The sequence below is a fragment of the Leopardus geoffroyi genome, chromosome C1 (genome assembly GCF_018350155.1).
Source record: "Leopardus geoffroyi isolate Oge1 chromosome C1, O.geoffroyi_Oge1_pat1.0, whole genome shotgun sequence".
Taxonomy (NCBI): domain Eukaryota; kingdom Metazoa; phylum Chordata; class Mammalia; order Carnivora; family Felidae; genus Leopardus; species Leopardus geoffroyi.
Genome location: NC_059328.1, coordinates 5,149,509 through 5,172,867, shown reverse-complemented (window position 1 = coordinate 5,172,867; position 23,359 = coordinate 5,149,509). Strand labels below are relative to the sequence as shown.

The 23,359-nt window shown below is 54.0% G+C and overlaps 1 protein-coding gene across 8 annotated transcripts in view; it reads right to left on the bottom strand.

Moving 5' to 3' along the window:
- The window catches only part of CAMTA1 (calmodulin binding transcription activator 1), an 855,981-nt gene that overhangs the window by 190,519 nt on the left and 642,103 nt on the right, over nt 1-23,359 (bottom strand). The window lies entirely within an intron of this gene.

The window sequence follows — 23,359 nt, the reverse complement described above, 5'->3', positions numbered from 1 at the left end:
ACTCGGGAACCTTGCACCGCATGCACAGAAACGAGCGTGAAGAGCTCTTTGTTCTGATTTAAAAAACTGGCACCCAGAGCACATGAGAACCGCCCTTGCCCAGACCTGGCATTTCCACACCTGCCAGTGACTGGGTTCTCTCGTAGGGTAGCGCCGCTTTGCATGATGCCCCTGGGTCTCAAAGAACCAGTGGCTGGCTGGCTGGGGCGTCACCTCCTGGGCTCCGGGGCTGTGGCCAGAGGGAGGTGGCTGTTTGTCTAACCTGCAGGGTCGGCTTCCCCAGGCACTGAGTTTGTTCACATCAGGAATACGTCCCGAGGACTTCAACTTGCACATGGTGAGTCCTCTCCAGTCCTGTACCTTGGAGGCTTTGCTCACCTCTACTGGGTGACTGAGCCATCCCCGACTCAAAAGTCAGCTGCTGTTGCAAAGCAGCAAGCTTCTGTGGAGACAAGACTGGCCTGTGAGAACCAGGGGCACCCTTCCTGTGACCCCAGCCCTCAGAGGGACCCCTCAGCAGGCATCATCTTACAAGGGGCTGGGGTGCCTTGTGCCAGCCAATCAGAGCCCAGCGTACCACACTCATTAGTTAATTGAGGCATTAAAATTCACGGAGCGCCCCCTTTGGCCCCAGCTCCAGTCGCTGGCATGGACTGGTGGCTTTGGTTGTGTCAAAGGCCTGTGGGTAGTTGGCCCTTAGAGGGGGCGGGGGGCTGGCCTGTAGCTCCAGCAGCCACCTCCACTTCCTTCCCTTTCTCTCTCTCTCTCTCTGTCTCTCTCCTCCTTGCTTTTCTTTCTTTATCTCTTCCGAAACGAAGGCAGAGTAGTCTGTAACGGGCAAAGTCAGGCCTGCTTTATATGTCCCTGAGGCAACCCCCAGGATGAGCCATAAATAATGCTTTCTGCTGACCTCTCTCCAAAGCTGAGGGCTGCTGGAGCCCCAGATAGGCCTCCCAGGCCCTGGCTCAGCCACCTGTGGCATTCTGGGGTCTGGGAGGGGGGTGGGGGGAGGAAGGGAGGGAGGGAGGAGGCCCCGCTGGGGCTGTGGCCACTGGGCCGCCACAGAAAGAAGATGGCGGGCGTGGGTGGTTGGGGCGGGGCGGGCAGCACCCCACAGGGTCTTGCCTCAGGTCTGTTCAGTGCTTGGGAGGCTGGTGACTGGAACTTGTTTAAGGGGAAATGGATTTTGCATGAAACGTGACAAAAATTTATTTGGACAAATAACACACCATTTTAAGCTGCTGCTCTTGCTTGCCGGCCTCCCCCTCTTGGGTGGGTAGCGAGCTCTCCTGGTGTGGGCAGAGAGGCACTGGGGTGTCAGGGAAGATTTAATTCCTCCCTCTCTAGAATGAATGTTGGAGTAGGATGTCGGTGCAAACCAAAAATAGCCCCGCGGCCCCCAGCCTCGGCCTCCAGCCAGCAGGGCTTTGCCCAATATTATGATGACTCTCACGTAAAGGAAAGACTAATGGGTTTCTTCCTTGAGGCAATTAAAAAGTGATTTGTCACACACCAAGATGTATGGCTTTGTATTGGCAGATATGAGGCTGTGGAGGGCGGGGTGAGGCGGGGGACGGTCAGTGGGGCGGGGTTCTCAGGGCCTCTGTGTGGCTGAGGGGTCCAGGGGGCTCCTGGGGCTCCAGCCAAGGGAGGGCAGGGAGGGGGTGAGAGGGGCGGGGGCACCAGGTCAGCACGAAGCTGGAGGCCCAGTGCAGTTAGGCTCCCCTGGGCTTGGCCACCAGGCCTCTGGAAAGGCCCTCCCGCTTCAGGGGAGTGTGGTGTGGACATTCCCTAACGCCTCAGACAGCTGGCAAGCTTGGTCCGGGGACCCTCTGTCCCTGTCTGTTCACACACACCCCAACCTGGCCTCACCGACTGGGACAGGGCTGGACTCAGGGGTTCCTGCCACCTGTGCATGCCTTTTGGGGGCCCTGGCTCCCCTCCTGCTCTCCTTCCTTGAGGAGGAAGCTATAGGGGATGAGAGAGACCTCTAGCCCCCCTCGAGGTCCTTGGCTCACTCACAGCCTAGGAGGGCGTCTCCGGACTCAGGCATGTGAGGGCAGTGCAGGTGCATGAAGGGTACCCCCACCCGCCTACTGCTGCCCCACACCTGGGCACAACAGCTCTGTCAGGAATAAAGCCAGGTGGGCATCACTACCTGCCTTATTTTTTTGTTTCAACCAAGGGGTTCAGAGGGGAGAACGGGGGCTGGTTATCCCCAGCCTCCCATGGGAGTTCCAGACGCACTCCCTCCTGCCCTAAAGAGCCGCCCATCCTGGCCCCGCAGGATTCCTGGGGTCGGAGTCAGCTTTACCCTGTTCCCTCCACGCTGCAGGCTACTTTCTCTTTCCGTCATTCTGTCCTTTCTTCTCCAACATGTATCACACGTCTGTTCATTCCTCGCTCACTCTCCAGGTGTCCATGGCGCCCACTATCCCCTGTCCGTGCTAGGCTAGCTGGGCAGCTGGGGAGGGGAGGGGGAGGTGCTGCCTTCCAGAACCCCAGCAAGAAGGTGAAGTTACCGAGCCTCATGCGAGTTGGCAGTTTTTGGCACTGGCTGAGCCTTGCCAACTGAGCAATGGTCTGAGAAAGACGCTGAGAAGGTGGGCCGGAATGCGGTGTCTCGGGCAGTCTCGTTGGGGGCGACACGAGTGTGCAAGCAGGCCTCCCCACTGAGATTCTGAAGCGGCACGAAAAGGAGGGAGCTGCCCTTGCTGGCCCCTCGGGACGCTGCCTAGGGCTGAAGGCTCCCCACCAGCCGGCTCCCCAGAGCCTCCGAGGGGCCCCCCCTCAGAGCTTCCATTTCTGGTGGGCACCTGACCCCTCTTCCTCTGCTCCCTTCGTGCCCCTTCTTCCCTTCCACTGCTCCCATGTCTCCGCTGACATCAGACACCTAAGACACTAGCGTCATTAGAAGCCACAGAAGTGCCAGGAGTTCGGGGGCATTTTGTAGGTGGATCACAAAAACCTTTGCGTCCACTCTGAAGTCAGCATCCTGCTCAAAGTTTCTGTGGCTGCTCCAGATAGACGCTGAGCTCACAGGGTGACCCACCCGTCAGAGTCCCCTGAATCTTGGGGCCCCGCTGCCTGCAGGAACAGCACGGAAGTCCTTGCTTGTCCTGGGGTGCTGTTCTAAGAAATCCTTTGCTCTGAGGCAGCTCAGCCTCACAACTGTCAGGAGCAAAGAGGCAGACAAGCCCTGATCAGTCTGCGTCCTGGGGCCAGGCCAGAGGGAGCCCCTCTTCTCCCTTCCGCCTAGCTCAGGGGACCTGGGCACACCTCTCCCGGGCCTGCTTCTGGTCTGGAGTTCTGGCGGGCCAGGGTTCACCTCCTGCTAGACCTGTGGTTCCTCTCCTGGGGCCCCCGGAACCTCAAACCTCTGTGCGGACTTGCGGCATAATACCAATGGCCATTCTGTGGCTGCACTAGGTGTATCTATGTGCATTAGCTCATTTAGTCCTTCCAGAGACCCTATGAGGTGAGTGCTATGATTCCTCACCCCATTTTATAGATAATTATAGATAACTTGATGCTACTATGCATCAAAACTACAACTCTGCTGGGTACTTTGACCAGGACCTCCTTTCCTTCCTTCCTTCCTTCCTTCCTTCCTTCTTTCCTTCCTTCCTTCCTTCCTTCCTTCCTTCTGTCCTTCCTTCCTTCCTTCCTTCCTTCCTTCCTTCCTTCCTTCCTTCCCTCCTTCCTTCCATCCTTCCGTCCTTCCACCCATCCTTCTGTCCTTCCACCCATCCATCCTTCCTTCCTTCCACCCACCCATCCATCCACCCACCCACCCACTCACCCACTCACCCATCCTTCCTTCCTTCCTTCCTTCCTTCCGTCCGTCCTTCCACCCACCCATCCATCCACCCACCCACCCACTCACCCATCCTTCCTTCCTTCCTTCCTTCCTTCCGTTCGTCCTTCCACCCACCCATCCATCCACCCACCCACCCACTCACCCATCCTTCCTTCCTTCCTTCCTTCCTTCCTTCCTTCCTTCCTTCCTTCCATCCATCCATCCTTCCTTCCTTCCTTCCTTCTGTCCTTCCATCCTTCCTTCCTTCCTTCCTTCCTTCCTTCCTTCCTTCCTTCCACCCACCCATCCATCCACCCACCCACCCACTCACCCATCCTTCCTTCCTTCCTTCCTTCCATCCGTCCTTCCATCCATCCATCCTTCCTTCCTTCCTTCCTTCTGTCCTTCCTTCCTTCCACCCACCCATCCATTCACCCACTCACCCATCCTTCCTTCCTTCCTTCCTTCCACCCACCCATCCATCCACCCACCCACCCACTCACCCTTCCTTCCTTCCTTCCTTCCTTCCTTCCTTCCTTCCTTCCTTCCATCCGTCCTTCCATCCATCCTTCCTTCCTTCCTTCTGTCCTTCCTTCCTTCCTTCCTTCCTTCCTTCCTTCCTTCCACCCACCCATCCATTCACCCACTCACCCATCCTTCCTTCCTTCTTTCCTTCCTTCCTTCCTTCCACCCACCCATCCATCCACCCACCCACTCACCCATCCTTCCTTCCATCCTTCCTTCCTTCCTTCCTTCTGTCCTTCCTTCTTTCCTTCCTTCCTTCCTTCCTTCCACCCACCCATCCATCCACCCACCCACCCACTCACCCATCCTTCCTTCCTTCCTTCCTTCCTTCCTTCCTTCCTTCCTTCCACTCATCAATCCTTTCATCTCAGCATTTATTGAACGTGTTAAGAATTCAGACTCTGCTGGAGATACTTTAGGGAATAATAATAATAATAAAAAAAATCCATGTCCTGGGGCACCTCGATGGTTCAGTCATTCAAACAGCTGACTCTTGATTTTTGGCTCAGGTCGTGATCTCACAGTTTGTGAGTTTGAGCCCCACGTTGGGCTCTATGCTAACTAACAATGTGGAGCCTGCTTGGGATTCTGTTTCCCTCTCTCTCTGCCCCTCCCCTGCTCATGATCTCTCTCTCAAAAATAAATAAACATTTTTTAAAAAATCCATGTCGTGTTCTCATGGATACACAGCTTACATTTGGGAGGAAATAGCAATGCGCATTTAATCAGTTCCTACCGTGTGCCTGATACTCAGCTTCGAAGTGGCAGACACTAGACTCAGACGCAAGTTTAAATTCTGGTTTTCCCACCTACTAGCCGTGTGGCGTTGGGCAAGTTTCTTAATTTCTCCGACTCCCAGATCCTCATCTGCCTAATGGCACCCACACAGGGAATACATCTGGAACGCACCTCCGAGTGCTGCTGGGAGGGGACTTAGGTTGGTACCATTTGTGAGACTGCAGAGCTCCCTGGAGGGGGCTTGGTTTCCATAAATCACGGAAACAAATGCATGTCCCTGGCTGCTAGGGACCAACCAGAGCGCCCCTCCGCACGGAATCAATAGACTTAATATTTAATAATAATCCGCTGAAAGGCACTTCGGTCAGCTCAATCCATCAGTGCCACGCTAATAACAAATTACTTCTTAAATTATTAGCCCTGGTTCCTTTCATGAAGCTATGGTTCAGTGTGGAACAGGGAGGGAGAGGGATGAGCTGAGCCCCGAGAGGCCAGGGCATCGGCATGCCCAGGCTGTGCATGGGCAGAGCAGGGCAAGCCAGGACCGTTCCGTGGGCAGTGGCCGCAGGCAGGAGGGTTCGCCCTGGCGGATGCTCTCTCTGCTTCAGACTTCATGCCCAGCCCATTCTGGACACATTCCCAGCATGTGGCCCCAGGACAGCTCACTTCTGGGGTCCATCCTAACCAAGGCTGCCATTTATTGAACGTCTACTGCGTGCTGGGCTTTATGCTTTGCCGTTCCATTAAAAAAACCTAACAGCGTCTTTATGAAGGGACTGTTTTCCCCAATTTACAGATACAGAAATTGAGGTACCTTATGCAAGGCTAACAGGTCATATCTAGAGATCTGGGGCTTACATCCAGGCCAGTAGGACCCATAAGTGAACATCTGTTTGCACAGAGGAAGTATCTCAGAGCAGTGAGGAGCACGGACTCCAGGCCTGACTGCACTGTTCAAATCCCAGCCTTTTTACGTACCCGCCGTGTGACCTCAGGTGAGTTATTAAAGCACTCTGTGCCCCAAGTCCCTCATCTGTAAAATGGGAGCGGCAATAATGGCATCTGCCTCGAAGGGTGCTATGTGGACTAGGTTGACAGTGTCTAAACAAGGTTGGCATGAGGTCAGGGTGAGCCATTACAGTCCTGCCCAGAGTCCCATCTGTCTGCACACTTTCTCTACCTTATCACTCCACATCTCCACATGGGGGGGGGGGGGCAGGGGCCACACAGGGAGGTTGGGCCCCAGCTCACATAGAAGGAGGAAGAGGGATCCAGATGGAGCCCACCTCACACTGGGAGGCAGGTGTAGGCACATCCAAAGTCATGGTGACCTGGGGCAAACCTGTCTCTGCCTGTCTCTGCCCCGGTGCCTCCCCAGCATGGGGCAATACCCACCGGCCCACTGATTCATGCTGCCCCTGGTCCTCTGCACCCCAAGAATTACCCGGGATCCCTGTAACGTGTTCCACTTTGACCTAGAAGGGGTCCCTTCCAGGACCACTGTGAGGGCACAGGCCATGCCCCATAGGTAAGCTCCTTGCCTGGATCCAGGCAGGCACTTGATGGCAAGATGTCAAATAACAAATCTGACTCAGAGGAGAGTGACCTGAGCTCTTGGAAAGGAGGCTAGCTCGCTGGGGCCATAAAGGAGATCCCTTTTCTTTACAAGGAAACATCTTTTACAAAAATATAACTGCGGTTATCTTTGAGCGTCAGGCTTTGAAGCTAGTTTAAAATTAGTCCTGTCTGGTTTAAAAAAAATTTTTTTTTTAATGTTTATTTAGTTTTGAGAGACAGAGACAGAGACAGCACAAGCAGGGGAGGGGCAGAGAGAGAGGGAGACACAGAATTGGAAGCAGGTTCCAGGCTCTGAGCTGTCAGCACAGAGCCCGACGCGGGGCTCGAACTCACAAGCTGAGATCATAACCTGAGCCGAACTTGGACGCTTAACCAACTGAGTCCCCCCAGGCACCCCCAGTCCTGTCTGTCTGTCTGTAGTTGCTAAAATTTCATCAAGGAACAAGGATTTCCAGTGTCATTAAAAAAAAAAAAAAAGATAATCAAGGGACTGAAACTGAACCCCCCCAGGCCATTTTCCTTGAGGGCTGAGTCTCCAGTCCTGACTTGGTTTTTTTTTTTCCCCCTGTTGCTGAAAAAGGAAGAGGGAGCAGGTGGAAATGCTAATGACCCAGATAGTCTCCAGCAGGAAATCCCGGGAGGGCTGGTCTTCCAGCTCTCCTGCCTGGCCCGGATCTGCAGCTGGGAGGTTTGGGCGCTGCCCAGAGCCGTTAAGTTCCACACCTTCCATGGTGAGGCCTAGGGAGGGCGTGGAGAGACTCAGGTCAGGTTTTCCTGGAGCAGGTGGGGAGTCCTTGGCTCCAGGAAGGTGAGCAGACTTGCTTTGCTCCAGGAAGGTGAGCAGACTTGCTTTCTGCCCTGCAGCGGACAGGGTGCACGGTCCCCGGGGAAGCTCCGTGGTGGTGTTGCTGAAGGAGGGTGCAGGTGTGGGCTGTTTGTCCAGGGTGTGGGATGCATGGGCCCGTGCGGCAGGGGGCAGTGGGTGTGGGCACCCTTCCCTCCAGGGCCCCTGCTGTCTGTGCCCTGCAAAGCTTCCCCATCCTGTGCGAGCCATATCTACAGTACTGGTGTTGCTGTTTGCCCTAATCTCTGGCCACTTTCAGAAAGAGAGGGGTCTGGAGGAGAGGGATCTGCGTGGGACAGACAAGCACTTTGTCTGTAAAGTAAACGTGTGGGGCCTGAGAACCCCAGCCAGTAGTGGGGCTCTCAGGAACAGCCCTCTCCCCTTAACTGATTGGGGCATGAAGCTCAGGGCTGGACACTCAGAGCTCTGGTTCTGGGTGCAGCACCTTCTAGTGACTTCCAAAAGGAAGTGCCTGGGCTGTACCAGATCAGAGTTTTGGCCTTTTCTCACACCCAAAAAGAGGGCCTCACCACAATGGTGTTATTTTCCCCTGCTACCTCCTTTGACCTTCTCCATGCAGAACACCTCTTCAAGGTCAGGCCCCAGGCTCTGTGCCATGTCCTTGGCTCTGGTCCCAGCAGGCGGTAAAGCTCTCCTGTTCTAGGAGTGAGTTCAGGTGTCTCAGTGTTCCAGTGAACTAGCTCGGGAAGCTTCTCTGTGTTTTGAGGCCAGAGGTTGGCCCAGGGTCGCCCATCTTCCTGCCAACAGGGGATGCCCATCCCCCAACAGGGGCCGATGGCTCATGGCTTGAGAGCATGACTCCATTCAGATCCCGACCCCTCCCTAACAGGCAAGTTAGGCCAATGACATTCTGAGCCTCAGTTTCCCCCTCTGAAAACAGTCACATCTCCTTCAGGGGGACATCGTGAGACTCACAAAGATCATCATGTGCCAGGCTGACGCGGGGGCCGGGGTCAGTGATGTGGAGTCGGCAGGCCTGGGACATTGCTCCTAGCAGGGGTGAGAGCCAGCTGGCCGGAGGCAGGAGAAGGCAGGCCTGCCAGAGCCTGATGACAGCCCTGGGGGTGGGCAGACATTCCTGGCACTCGAAGCCCCTTTTTGAAAGACTGGTTTCTGGGAAACACAGGCCCCAGCAGCTGAGCAAGGAGGAAAGTGATTTGATGCCCAGTGATGCAAACAGGGTTGATTATCCAGAGCTCCTGGAGGTGGCCAGGCTCGGCAGGGGCTAGGGTCCAGCTCCGTCATGCGGCTGGAGCTCGAGGATGGGACGGACATGCCCCCCGCCCCCGTTTCAGCTGGGCCTTCTGGGCAGCCCTGGCCCGGCCCTGGGAGGCCCTGAGGATGGCCAGATGGCTTACTTCCAGAACCAGGCTGGAATTCTCCAAGCGAGGGGCAGATCCTATCCTGCCTGGCCGGGAGGTACGGGGGTCCTCGCTGCTGTGAATCATGCCCGGACAGCCAGCCCAGGTGGAAACTGCCTCCCCCCACCCCCCGACCCCACACCCCAGTGGTTACTTGCCGGCTTGTCCCGCCTCATCTTATCTCGTCTGGTACACTTCCTCTTAGAAGTCACTAGAAGAAGGTGTCTTTCCCCGGAGCCAGGCTGCTGAGGCTCCAGCTGTAGCTTTATGCCCCAATCAATTAACGGGAGAAGGCTCTTTATTTCAGAGCACCCTCCCCTCCCTGCCTCAACTAGCTGGGGCTCCCAGAGCACCCGGCCCGGGAGCTGGAGGTGTCAGGGAGGTGACCACGTGGAAGGTGGGGTAGAGTGATGGACCGTATAATGCTCCCCCTCCAAAAGTCCCCGTCCTAATCTCTCGTATCTCTGTGACCTCACATGGTAAAAGAGACATCACAGATGTGGTTAAGTTAAGGCCCTTGAGATGGGGAGGTTATTCTGGATTATCCTGGTGGGCTCAATGGAACCACAGGGGTCCCTGTAAGAGGGAGGCCAGAGGGTCAGAGTTGGAGAAGGTGATTTGACAGTGAGGCCAGAATGATGTGAGGCCCCAAGACAAGGAATGAAAGCAGTTTCTAGAAGCTGGAAAGGCGAGGGAACAGATTCTTCCCTAGAGCCTCCAGAAGGACTGAGGCCCTGCTCACACCTTGATTTTAGCTTGCAGAGACCCGTTTTGGACGTCTGACCTCCAGAGCTGCAAGATAGTAAATCTGTGTTGTTCGAAGCCACACAACTTGTGGTGATTTGTTAGAGCAGCCACGGGAAGCTCATGCAGGCTGTTTCCCGATGGGCATCGCATCGTCGGAAGCCGAGGGACCTAGCGGCATTAGCCACTTTGACCCTGGGCTGTTCCGATGGCGGTATTGGCCACTACCAATGAGCCAGTGACTTTGTCACAGCAACGCTGGTGGCATCGGAGACTAACACCCCATCTCGGGGGACCCAGGGGTGGAGCTGGGATGGCGGAGCAGGGACAGGGAAGGCGGCTCACAGTGTGTCAGAATATCATCCTCACGCTCATTACTGTTGGCTAAACACACCTACTGTGTGCCAGGCCCTCTGCTGGGCCCCATCGTGTGCAGAATCTCATGTCACTGAGAGAGGGCCACTGGGTGGCTCAGTCGGTTAAGCCTCGGACTCCCGATTTCGGCTCAGGTCATGATCGCACCGTTTGTGGGATCCAGCCCCGCATTGGGATCTGCACTGATAGCTCAGAACCTGCTTAGGATTCTCTCTCTTTCCCTCTCTCTCTGCACACCCCCTCCCCCCCCACACTCGTGCTCTCACTCTCTCTCTCTAAATAAATAAACATTAAAAAAAAAGAATCTCATGTCACCTCTCTATGACCTTGGGAAGCAGATGTTGTTCACCCCATTGAACAGAGGAGGAAGCCCAGGCTGAGGGAGGTTCGTGTATGGACAGCTCGTGAGTGGACACGGCAGAAGTGGGCGGGGGGCTCCTCAGCAGGACGGGCTCAGGGCACATGGCGTGGGTCAGCTCTGGTCATGCCAGCGTGGGGTGTGGGTGGCCGGCCCCGGGCTCCTCCCACTCCTCCCTTTCCCCGTGTTTCTCTTGTCCTGTGTGTATTTCTTCCGCATGCAGTGAAGACATCCCCTCTCTGGAGAGCCTTCCAGTGGGTTTTCTGTCTTTATTTTACAATTTTGGTATTTTGTCTATCGTGGATTTTTTGCATTCATTTTGATTTAGAACTATTGAATTTTGTGCCCAAGGGGAGTGCCTCCCTCTCTCACCATTGTCCTGGCCTTGCCGGGCCTCCCAAGTCTGGGTTGGGGGGCTCCCACAGGCGCTGGGCTTGGGGGGCTGTGGGACTGGCCGTGGATCCTGCGCTGTCCCGCCAGCCTCCCCTTTCAGACTGTGAGCTGCCATCATCCCCACCTCTGCCCACCTGGCCTGGGCAGCAATTGGCTTATGGTTAGTGGGTGCTCAGTAAATGCTCAGGGAGGGAGGGCCAGGCTCTGGGCTGCCCTAACCTTGGCCATGGCCTGAGGCAGAGGAGGGGCAGTGTGGAGAGCAGGGAAGGGCGATTTCTCAGATATTCAAATGAGAACGTAATAGCCAGGTATCTCTTGATACTTGATATCTTCCTGGCTGGGACTGTTCAAGGGGAAATGAGCCTCCTTCTGCTCCCAGGAGCCAGCATGATAATGCTAAAAACCATAAACTCAGCTACTCTCCAATTCAGCCAGACTCTGCCTGAGGCCACACTGATAATAACATTATTATTATTATTGAAGAGATTTGCATATAGAGAAATTGTTCCCTTGATTAAAAAAAAAAAAACAAAAAACAACCAAGAGCATCAATTGTACATCATCCACTGACTATGGGGAGTAAGGCAGCCCGTGTCTCTGCAGAAGTTTCCAGTGTCAGCAGCTGGGAAGGCACCAGAAGGCTGGTCTGTCCTCGGCCTGCTGGGGTCCGGAGGCTCTGGTTGTGCAGGAGTGGGTGGCAAAGTGGGGGGGGGGGGGGGGGGGCAATGGCCAGCTGGCTGCTCCCAGTCAGGGGCAGGGCAGCTGGGGGCAGGGGAGTCAGGCTTCGCGGGGCTGTTTGGATTATGTGCTTCCCGGAAAAAGAAAATGGCAGAGGGAAACCAGTGGAGCCACAGCCTTGGCCAACCCCAGGGGAGCAAGGAGATGGCTAATCACACAGAGAGTGTTAGGAGCCACGTGGAGGAAATGGACGTCATGTATTAGACTGAGTTTCTCAAGGGCCCAGTATGCACGCCTTCATTCCTGTACCCCAGGGTCTGGGGCCTGGGGGGTCAGGGCTTGCTGAATGAACGAGGGGGTGAGGAGATGAAGTGCGTGGGTGGCCCCCCTCTGGCTGGGAATACGGCACCGGAAGAGGGGCCTTGGCAGAGGAGACAGGAACAGATGGGGTAAAACACAGGATTGAGAGTCAAAAGCTGAGCGAGAGCCCTGGACCCTCACCTGCCACTGTGAGCCCCTGAAGTGGAAGGAGAGACCGGCTGGGAGGTACAGCACGTGCTTGGTACAGACTGGGGGTTCCCAAGGTTTCCGATTTGAAGGACAGCAGAGTTTAACAAGTGGAGGAACGCTCTTGGCGAACTGGGAATACAAGGAAATGATCTCAACTCGGTAAAATGCATCTACAGAGAGCCCACAGCCTGCATGACATTTAATGGTTAGACTGAACGCTTTGCCCCTAGATTATGAACAATCCTGAAGAGGAACTTCCCTAACATAGCACAGGAGATTCTATGGCAATAAGGCCAGAAAGAGAAATAAAAGGCATATAGATTGGCCAGAACGAAATAAAATGGTCTCTGTTTGCAGATGACGTGAGTGTCTGTAAAGAAAATATAATTCCTATATAGGAATCTTTAAAATCTACCAAAGGAAAAAAAAAAAGCTCCTAGAACTAATAAGTGAGTGCACTAAACTCATGGGATACAAGATCAATGCAGAAAAAGCAATCACATTTCTACAAACTAATAATGAACCTGTAGAAACCGAAATTAAAAACACAATACCATTTACAATAATAGCTCCAAGAAAAATTCTTAAGCATGTGTTTCACAAAACATGTACAAGATCTAGATGTTGAAAATTACAAAACACTGAGAAACAAAATCAAAGATCTAATGAATGAAGACGCACACCTTGCTCACAGGTTGGAAGAATCACCATCGTGAACACGCCTATTCTCTCAAAATTTATCTATAGGTTTAATACAATCCCTACTAAAATTGTAGCAATATTTTAGCGTTGTTTATTTGTTTTGAGAGAGCGAGCGCACACAGGGGAGGGGCAGAGAGAGAGGGAGAGAGAGAGTCCCAAGCAGGCTCCTTGCTGTCGGCACAGAGCCCAACGCAGGGCTCGATCCCATGAACTGTGAGATCATGACCAGAGCGGAAATCAGGAGCCGGACGCTGAACTGACTGAGCCACCCAGTGCCCTGCAATATTTTTATTGTCATAGACAAATGTATTCTATGATTTATATGGAAAGGCATGGGTCCTAGAATAGCTAACACAATCTTGACAAAGAATAAAGTAGGAGGAATCACTCTACCTGATACTGAGGGTCAACTATATATATGTATACACACCCACACCCACACATATATACTATACATATACCATAAATACACTTAAAAAATCAAGACAGTATAATGTTGAAGGAAGGATAGACACGCAGGTCAATAGAACATAACACAGAACCCAGAAAAAGCCCCATGCAAACATACGTAATTGTTCTTTGACGATGGCATAAAAGCGATCAAACAGAGGAAGGATAATCTTTCCAACACATGATGCTGGAGCAGTCAGACATCCCATAGGCCACAACAAACAAAAACCTTGAATGAAGTCTCACACTTTATACAGAAATTCGCCAATAGTGGAGCATGGGCTTCACCGTAAAATGTACAACTATAAAACTTTTAGAAAAAAAACACACACACACATACACAAGAGAAAATATTTGGGATTGACAGCTAGGCAAACAGTTCTTCAAGTTGATACTAAAAGCATGGCTCAAAAAAGGAAAAATGAATGAAGTGGACCTCCTCTAAATTAAAAACTTTTATTCTGCAAAAGCCTACTTGAAGAGGCTTGAAAAGCCTACTTGAAAAGACACTCCGGGCTGGGAGACGGTATTTGCAAACCACACGTCCCACATGGGAGTACTATCCGGAATGTGTAAAGACACTCTCAAAATTCAGCAGTAAAAGCCATCGAGTAATCTAGATAGAAAACAGGCAAAAGACGTGAGTCGACATTTCACTGACAATGATATACAGACGGCAAGTACGCCCATAAAAAGATGTGCACCATCATTAGTTCCAAAGAAATGTAAATTAAAACTGTAATGAGACATTACTACATACCCAGCCGAGTGGCTCACATAAAAAGTATCGACAACATCGAAAGCTGGTGAGGAAGTGGAGACAGAGGATCTCTCGGTCGGTGGAAACTCGCAAGAGTCAACAGCCCCTCTGGAAAAGTTTGGCAGTTGCTTGTGAAGCTGACCACGAGTTACCACGTGGACCAGCAATCACACTCTTGGGCATTCATCCCAAAGAAATACTTACATTCACATAAACACCTGCACGTGATGTTCACAGCAACTCTTGTATGTAGCCCCAAGCTGGAAACACCCAGATGCCCTTCAGTGGTGCATGGTTGAGCAAGCCTGTTTGTTACCTCGGTCCCAGAGAATGCTACTCGGCAATGAACGGAGTGAACTGTTGCTATTACCACAACGTGGATGAATTTCCAGTCAATATCTTGATTGCGGTGGTAGGTCTACTAATGTCCACATGTGATGAAATTGTACAGAACTATCTGCGTTCGTGCGCGCACACACACACACACGCATGCAAATAAGAAAAAGTAAAACTGCAGAAAACTAAGATTGGCAGATTGTAACAATGTCACTATTCTCCCATGCTATTGTACCAGCACTTTGCAAAATGTTTCCATCGGAGGAAACTAGGTAAAGGGTATGAGACCTCTCTGTGTCATTTCTTAACAAATGCATATGAATCTATAATCATCTTTGTAAAAATTTTAAAGATGGGGGAACCGACAGGGATGTTGCCAGATAAGTCCTTAAAAAACAATCACCTCTGTTACTGTCACCATCCTAAGAGAAAGGACGTTTTAAGCATAAAAAAAAAGCAGGAAGGCCACAGCCTCAGAATAAAAGACAGTCCTTTCCAAATGAACATTTAGCTTATGAGAAGCTCGCCACATTTTCGTATTTGTCTCATTCTTATGGACCGATAAGAACTTCATCCTAAACTACAAAATACTGAAGACGAGCATTTGGCAACCACTGATACTAAGTATCAGCTCGTCAGATACTCTTTGGAAGGTGGTGCGAGTGTGTGTGCCCACCTGCGGCAGCCCCGTCTTGCCACGGTCTGCAGCAAGATGCAGAAGGTTATGTGGCTCTTTGGGTTCCCAGCCTGGGAGCCCGGATGGCAGGGGTAGAGTGCTGCCCAGCATGGTGCCCGGTGACATGCCCTGTAGTCCTCTTGAGTGCTGGCCCCAGCAAGGCCGGCAGGCAGGACACCTGTCCCCATGTGCTTCTCTCTAGCTGTGGGGAGCGGGATCCCTTCCAGCTGGCCCTTCCCTGGGGTGGATCCACGTCTGCCCTGTGACACCAGTGACTGATGACTCCTGAGACCGGAACCCGTGCTGTGCCTGGCTTGCCCCACCTCCCTGCCAGGAAGCTCGCACTCAGCACTTCCCAGTGCCTGGCCACTGACTGACTAACTTTCAGCTCTAGGTTATCCCCTCTGGCCAGGAATTAGATGACGCCCAGCCAGCTCCAGGAACTATGTTAGCAGAGCTTTATAGAGGAGGGTCCCTGGTGAAGGCCACCGTCAGCCTGTGTCTGCTGGAGGTATGCTGACAGACTCCAGCCCACCCTGAATACAGGGCATGCCTTCACTGGGACTTTCCTTGAGGGGACTGTTGTGTGGCCAAGGCCCCGCACTCACTGTCCTCAGGTGGACTGATGGGCAGGCACGATGACGGTGAACGGGACCGAGGCATCCTCGGCCAGCAAGGTGCCTGCTGCCCGGGTTCCCAAACAAAGCAGCCATCTTGCAGGGGTGACCGCACTTTGGCTCAGAAGCTAGAGCTGAGCGCATTTCCTAAGCACAGTGATCCTTCATCCGGGCAAGCGGCCCCCTGTGAATTCACCCCTCCACCCCTCAGCATCCACTATGTCCCAGGCACCGGAAGGGAATCCCTCAGAGTGGTGAACAGCACTGGGTTGGAATCGCAGATCCACACCGGATTCCTGGCTGTGAATTGAGGAAGTCGCTCAACCTCTCAGGGCCTTGTTTCCTTATCTGTGAAATCAAGATGCCAACAGCACTGCCTCCTAGGGTCTTGAAAATGACATGATTTCATTGGGTCAAAGAGGTTAACACGGTGTAGGAGACCGTAAGCCCTTAAAGAAGGTTAAGCACAATGAACGCAACCTGCATTCAATGCTAAGACACGGAGGACAAAGACCACCTTCCTGGCCCTAAATAAACTTATAGTTCATTAACACCCAATGATTGTGTAGGATGGGGATTTCTGAACGCAGTGGGGATAGCTATAGGAAGGGCTGATTCTGGCCACTCCCTGCAGAGGCTCTGATCCCATATGACCTTGGTGGGCCCGGGGCTCTGTCTTTTTAATGAGCCCCCAAGTGCTTCTGACACAGTGGTCCGTGGACCCCACAGGAGCCTGGGGGGAGCAGGTTCAGGGCGCCTGCCCACAGTGGGCTGTGTTTTGGTTTTGAGGTGTTTCTTGACAAAGGAGGTATGGGAAAAGGAGAAGGAGCAAAGTCCATTGCTCCTAGAGACAGAGCCGGGTGCTGGAGTCCACGAAGGGCAGAGGGAGCTCTGTATGTGGGGTGCGTTTTATCCTCCTGAACAAGGGCCTTTGAAGACTTTTGGATGGGGGATGAGATTACCACCCATGGCACTGTGGCCCATGGAGTAGCAAATGACAGCTGATGTCCCCAAGATGAGCAAAGATGGTGCCAAAGTCAAGGGCGGAGGTGAAAAAGCTGGGGAGGGCCTGGCCGTGCAGGTAGAGAGGCAGGGGCAGACTGGGGAAAGGTTTGGGAGAGAACCGACAGATCTGAGGTGTCCGTGGTGGGGTGAGAGAGGGGGCCGAGGGGGAGCAAGGTGGGACCAGAGGGCTGGCCAAGGTCTGTGGGTGCCCTAGCGAATGTCTGCAGATACGTAGTTCTGCAGCCCAGGGGTGGCTCGAGGCTGGAGACAAAGGCCCGGGCCTCAGGGGCCCAGGTTCCGGAAGTGGTACAACAGGCTCAGACTGATGCATGGGGGCGGGGTGGAGGGGGGACGGGGAAGGTCCTGGCTGAGGAATGTGGGAGGGGGACTCACGAGGCAGGCAGAAACCCTGTCTCTGGCTCCAAGGATTCTGGAAGGGGAGGTTCTGGGCTGCCACCTGCACACCAGGGCTCCAGGCGTGGAGAGCTTTCTCTGCCGAGAAGCCCCGGGCGGTGGCTGTGCAGGAGAGCCACCTGTGGAGCGCCATGAGCAGGGGCTGCCCTCCCTGAGGATGGCTCCCACCGCTCCCGCCTCTCCTGCCCCCTGCCCACCTGCCAACGTCACCAGATGACAGGTGAGGATCCTCTGCAGACGCCTCACCAGCACGGAGCTCCACCCTGGCACCAGAATCCCTCTGCCATCTCCCCTTGTAAATGAGCTTTTGATGATTTGAGAAGACTTCTAATTAGAGCATCTGTTTATTATCTTAGCTTCAACTGCATATTAACATTTCTTCTTCAGTCTTTCCCTTCTTCTGCAACAGGCTGTCTGCAGTGGTGGGTGGGAGGAAAGCCAAGAGATCTCCTCGGGGACCTCCTTCCTCTCTGGGGTGGGGGGAGGGCACTTCATTCCTGGCACCGGGCCAGGGCCCCTCCCCCCAGCACCTGGGCATCCCCACGCACACAGGCTGGCAGGCGTGCGGGCATCACGGGCTGTTATGTTGGAGTACTTAATCGGGGTATTCAACCTCAGAAGGGAGATTAGTATTCACCAGGCTCCCTGTGCCCATGGAGGGACTCTCCATTTCCGGAAGAGTCAACGAAAGGGAGCTGTCAGGCAGGCCGTCCTCACTAAGCTCCGTCAGCCTGGCCCCTTCTGCAGAATCAGCTCTCGCTGGGCGAAGGCCCGTGTCCCTGAGGGCGGGTGAGAGGGACCTGGCTCCCTACCCACCAGGCTGCCCAACCTCATGCTCCATTTATTGGGCTGACTTCTACGGGGTGGGCCGGGGGTGCCTCTCTCACAGGCAGCTGCCCTGAGGGGACTTCACCTACGTGGATCTCTCTGTCCTTGTACCTCATCACCGACACTGGGGCGGTCATTTGGGCTCCTAATCCAGGCTGACACGGGCGAAGTTCAGGCCCAGAATAGAGAGGCCCATGGAAAAGAGGGACGAAGCATTTGAGGCAGGGGGATGACTCAGCCTCTAGGCGGTCCAGCCACACCTCTGGAGGGGGCTCCTGGAGGCCTGGGGTTGGGGGGGGGGGGTCTTACTGCCAGCTTCATTTTGCCACGTATTTTTTTTTTTTTCAAATTGCATAAGAGTCTACACCCGGCCCTGGGAATTGCTGATGGTCCCCCATGGCTGACATGATCTTTCTAAGTATCGCCTGACTCCCTGTGGCTGCCCGATGCCTTCTCCCGCCCCAGAGAAGCTTCTCTGCACCCCAGCCCTCTGCTCCGGGCCACACATCGAGAGTATCTCGAAGGGGCTCAACCACAGAACGGCCCCGGTGTCAGACCAGAGTCAGGGGCACTCAGAGCTGGGTGCAGGAAGGTCTTCCAGGCCACCTTGGGGGACCACAACCTTCCACGGCCGGATGTCTTTTCATAGGATCTTGGCTCAAGCCTCTGCTTGGACTCTCCTATCCATTTCATGATGGGTCTCATCAACACAAAGCGGGACTCAGGAGTGAATGGATACCGTATCCCTCTCTGACTGGGGGCGGGATAGATCTGGCAGATGGGAACATGCACCGGTCCCCGTAGGCACCTCTGACCTTGAAAGCTTAAGGGCAAACCCCAGACATCACCTGCTCTCCCTACCAGCCCAAACTTAGCCAAGCCCGCCTTGTTCTTCCCTTCAGATAATTCGATTCGAAGAGGTAATATACACTTCGGTGTTTTGTAAACCGAGAGTCGGTGCATTAAGGACTGCAGAACAGAAGCTAATCTTTAGCAGCACCTAGTAAGCACCAGGCCCTGTGCTGGGTCCTTCACCACAACTCAGAAGAACAGTATTATTGCACCCATTTTGCAGGTGGGAGAACAGCTTCGGGGAAATGAAAACACTTGGTCAGGTCACAGGAAGACGTGAACTCAAAGCCTTTCCTACCATCTAGAAGTACCAGTGGGACCCATTGATTCTACCTCTAGGAATCCGTCCCGAGGGTACAGCCAGACCAACATAGAAAGCATTCTCGTAGGAGCCCTGGTAGTTAAATTTGAGAAGTTACAAATGATTGCATATAATGAAATGGCCCACTACCAGAGACCCGTTAAAGAAATCATGGCGTATTTGTGGATTGGTATATAACATGGCCACTAAAAAGTTTCATGCAGATCTGTATCCATTATTAGCCTGACAAGATGCTCACGAGATGTTGTTTAGTGGGGGGACAGAGCAGGTGACAAGACCGCACGATATAATACGAGTATATTTCTTGTAAAAGTCCACACGGTTATGTGCCTGAAAAGAGCTTGCAAGTTCATATGCAAAAAATATTATGATTTATTATACCACCATCCCACATGGTGGGATTTCATATAATTTCTATTAGTTTTTTACTTTCACTATTGTTGGATCTTTAAAAAGTAATTAATTAATTTACTTTTTCTTTTAGAGAGAGAGAGCGCACACGTGTGGGGGGTGTTGTGCAAAGGGAGAGAGAGAATCTTAAGCAGTTCCATGCTCAGTATGGAGCCTGACATGGGGCTCGATCCCACAACCCTGGGATCATGACCTGAGCCAAAATCAAAAGTCAGACACTCGGGGCGCCTGGGTGGCTCCGTCGGTTAAGCGGCCGGCTTCGGCTCAGGTCATGATCTCGCGGTCCGTGAGTTCGAGCCCTGCGTCGGGCTCTGTGCTGACGGCTCAGAGCCTGGAGCCTGTTTCAGATTCTGTGTCTCCCTCTCTCTGACCCTCCCCTGTTCATGCTCTGTCTCTCCCTGTCTCAAAAATAAATAAAATGTTAAAAAATTAAAAAAAAAAAGTCAGAGACTCAACTGACTGAGCCACCCAGGCGGCCCTCCCATTGTTGGATTTTAAAGCACGGGCACAGATAATTTTCGTAATTAAAAGCTAATAGTAGAGCCGTGTCCCCGCTACCGAGAAGACACCACTGAGTGTCCCGCACAGGGACGCCCTTCAGCGGCAGAGAGGGCCTCTTTTAATTTGTCTGAAACACACAACATCTCCTTCAAGTGGGCCCCATTCTCTGGACCGTGGAGGATGGCAGCAGGTCTGTGACCAACTGAGGACCGACGGGTCCTCTGCTGCCCCTGGGGGTGGGACAGCCTTGGTCCCTTTCCCTCTCCCTGGATCCCCTTCTGTCTCAGGGTGACGGAAGGAGGAACACAGGCTCTGGAAACATCTGAGCAGGAAGGAGCATTGGGGAGCCATCTGGTTTACCCTTTCTCCCCATTCCAGCAGCTTCCACTGCCAGCCCGGCCATCAGAAGGACCCAGCTCTGGAGAGGCTGCACTGCAGACCGCAGGAAGCTTCTCCAAGGCCCGAAGAGGTGTATGCGGGCTCTGGATGCTGCCCAGGGGACTGCCTGGCCACCACTGGCTGCCCTCACGGCCCCTACCTCCTCCCAGCCCCCAATTCCAGGGTGACGCTAACAGGAGGTTTCAGGACAGCAGAACAATTTAAATCCTATTACAGTATAAAAATTAATAACATTAAAATGTCATGATCATCCCACACTAATTAAGCATCTAATGAATAATTAGCTGTGGACACATCTGACATTTTTGGTCATTAATCTGAGCAAGTGTTTTAAGATCCAAACAAAACCCCTCTGTGGGGACGACGGCAACTCTGTGTTAAGTGGCAGACACACTCCCCATGTACCGGGAGGCAGAGCGAGGGGGTTTTCCAGGCCTCTAGAGGCAGGGGCTCCCATGGGGAGGCTGAGCCCCTGGGTCTGAGCCTCCGGGCCTCGCCATCTCTCCACGCGGGCTGTTCCCGCCCAGAGGCTGGGATCAGGCAGACAGTGAGCTGGGGCCTGTGCTCCTCCGACCTGCTGCTCTCTGGGCCCGTTAAGTCTCAAGGAATAGAGCCTGGGGTCACTTAGCAGACCTGCAGACCCCGGGCAAAAGTGAAGCGAGGCCTGTCTGAGGTTCCCACGAGGGGCAGCTGGGCAGGGGGCGAAGGAGGAGTCACTTGGCGGTTCCTTGTCACCCACTCGTGCCTCTCACTTCAGAATGAGCTGGCTGAGGGGCGGGGCGTGCCTGGGTGGCTCAAGTCGGTTAAGTGTCTGACTCTTGGTTTTGGCTCAGGTCATGTCATGATCTCACGGTTCGTGAGATCGAGCCCCGCATCGGGCTCTGTGATAGCAGCACGGAGCCTTCTTGGGATTCTCTCTCCCTCTCTCTCTGCCCCTCCCCGACTTGTGCACTCTCTCAAGATAAAGAAAAAAGAAAAAAAAGATGCGTTGGTTGGGGTGGAACTGGGCACACAGAAGTCACCCTTGCTAAGGGCCAGTATGACCTCCCGGCAAGGGCCCTGGAGCGCAGAGCCCCGTCGGAGCCCTGGAGATAGGTGCCCGGTTCTGTGCTCTGTGCTCACATATGTAACCCAGGAGGACACGGCGGCACAGAGAGGTTAAGTGTCTCACCCAAAGTCACGCAGCAGGAAAGCGGCAGTGCCCAGCTGAAGCTCGGGCCTCCTGGTGTCGCAGTCTGTGCTTTAGAAGCTGCTCCTTCTCGTGGCCTGCTTTCTCTAATGTCGTAAGGAATCCCTCCTCACAAGAGCAAGGAACCGCAGAGCTAGATACAAAACACCCGTGAGTGATGCCATAGGAGACGCCGTCTCTGGCGCAGGGACCCCGAGAGGACCCGTCTGGGCTCTCCAAGTCAAGCAGAAAGCAACAGACGTCATGTCTTTTGGCGTTTCCTCCAAGATTGTCTTGAATCTCAGTCATGCACCTCAACTGGTGAACCCCAGAGTCCCGCGTGGAACAGCTCCAGAAGCCCCAGGACTCGGCCCCAGACCCTGTTGGATCTGCACGTGGGTGCCCCTGTGGGACAACGGCTGCCTTCTACCTAGTGTCCCTTTGCAGTCCCGTCTCTGGTGACAGCTCTTTGCCCCCTGGGGGCTGCACCATGCAGCTTGTGCACCAGGGCTCTGCCCACTTGTGCTCCCCAAACTCTTGTTTCTAAGCAAAGGGCCCTTTTCTACCCCCATCCTCTTTTCCCCTTTGCCCTGCCCCACAATCCGTCTGTCCTTCAAAGTCTTTCCAGCGGCCACCCTCCAGCCTTTTCCTAGACCCTAGGGCTCTCTCTGATGCACCCTCAAATTCTCCGGGGTGCAAGGCACACAGCAGGTGTTCAGTGCCGAACGAAACAACAGGAGAATAGCGGCCTCTACCGGTGCACGTCCTTTCCAGAGCCGCCCGCCTGCCTGTGGCGCTCCTTCCGGGGGCTGGGGGCTGGGGGCTGGCTTGAAGAGGGAGTGTCCAGTCCAAGGAGATTCCCAAGCCCCCTCCCTTGCCCAGGGAGCTGGGAAGAGGCCCCCCAGGCCTGGGGAGGGGAGCCAGATGTGACTCATTTGGATGTGCCCCACCCCCCAAACCGTATGTCAAAGTCACCAGTATTTCAGGATGGGACTCACTTGGTAGCTCAGGCTGCTGTAACAACATACCGCAGGCTGGGGGCCTAAGGAGCAGACGTGCATTCCTCACAGTTCTGGAAGCTGGGTGTCCGAGGTGGGGGCTGGCAAAATCGGGTTCCTGGTGAGGACCCCACACAGTGGAGACAGATCTGGTGGCTCTTCCTCTTCTTCTAAGGGCACTAATCCCATCATGGGGGCCCACCCTCCTGACATCATCGAACCCTAATTACCCCCCCCGGCGCCCCACCTCCAAATACCATCACATTAGGGCTTCAATATAGGAATTTGGGGGAGACCCCATCATTCAGTCCATGGCATGACCTTATTAGGAAATAGGGTCACTGCAGAGGTCACCGACTGAGTGAAGATGAAGTCATACTAGACTAGGATGGGCCCCTGACCCGATGTGTCTTCATAAAAGGAGAAATCTGGGCACGGATGCACGCAAGGAGAAGGCCAGGGAAGATGGGGACGGAGGTCGAGGTGATCTTTCACAAGCCGAGGGACACCAGAGATGGTCAGCGAAGCACCAGAAGCTAGAGAGACGCCCGGAGCACGCCCGCAGGTGGAACCAGCCCCTCACGGCCCACAGGTGGAACCAGCCCCACGGTCACCTCCATCTTGGTGGCCAGCTTCCAGCACTCTGAGGGCACAACTCCCCATTGTTCCGGCCGACCAGTCTGTGGTTCTGTGACAGCAGGCCCAGGGAGCTAATACACACGACTACGGGCTTCTGCACCTTGCGTCCTAGCAGCACCCCTGGCCCTCACAGCCTCCATCATGGCTGGCAAGACCCCTACACGCAGCTGGAAGCTTCTCCATCTCTAACCCCACATCTGGTTGGCCAGTGGGCCCCACGGCTCCGCCTCGGAATCCGTCTGGAATCTGGCCCCTTCTCTCTACCCCACAGCTCCACCTCAGACCCGTCATTTTCTCACGCTTGGGTCATTGAAAGTGCCCCTGACCTGGCCTCCTGTGTCCACATCCTTGTCCCCC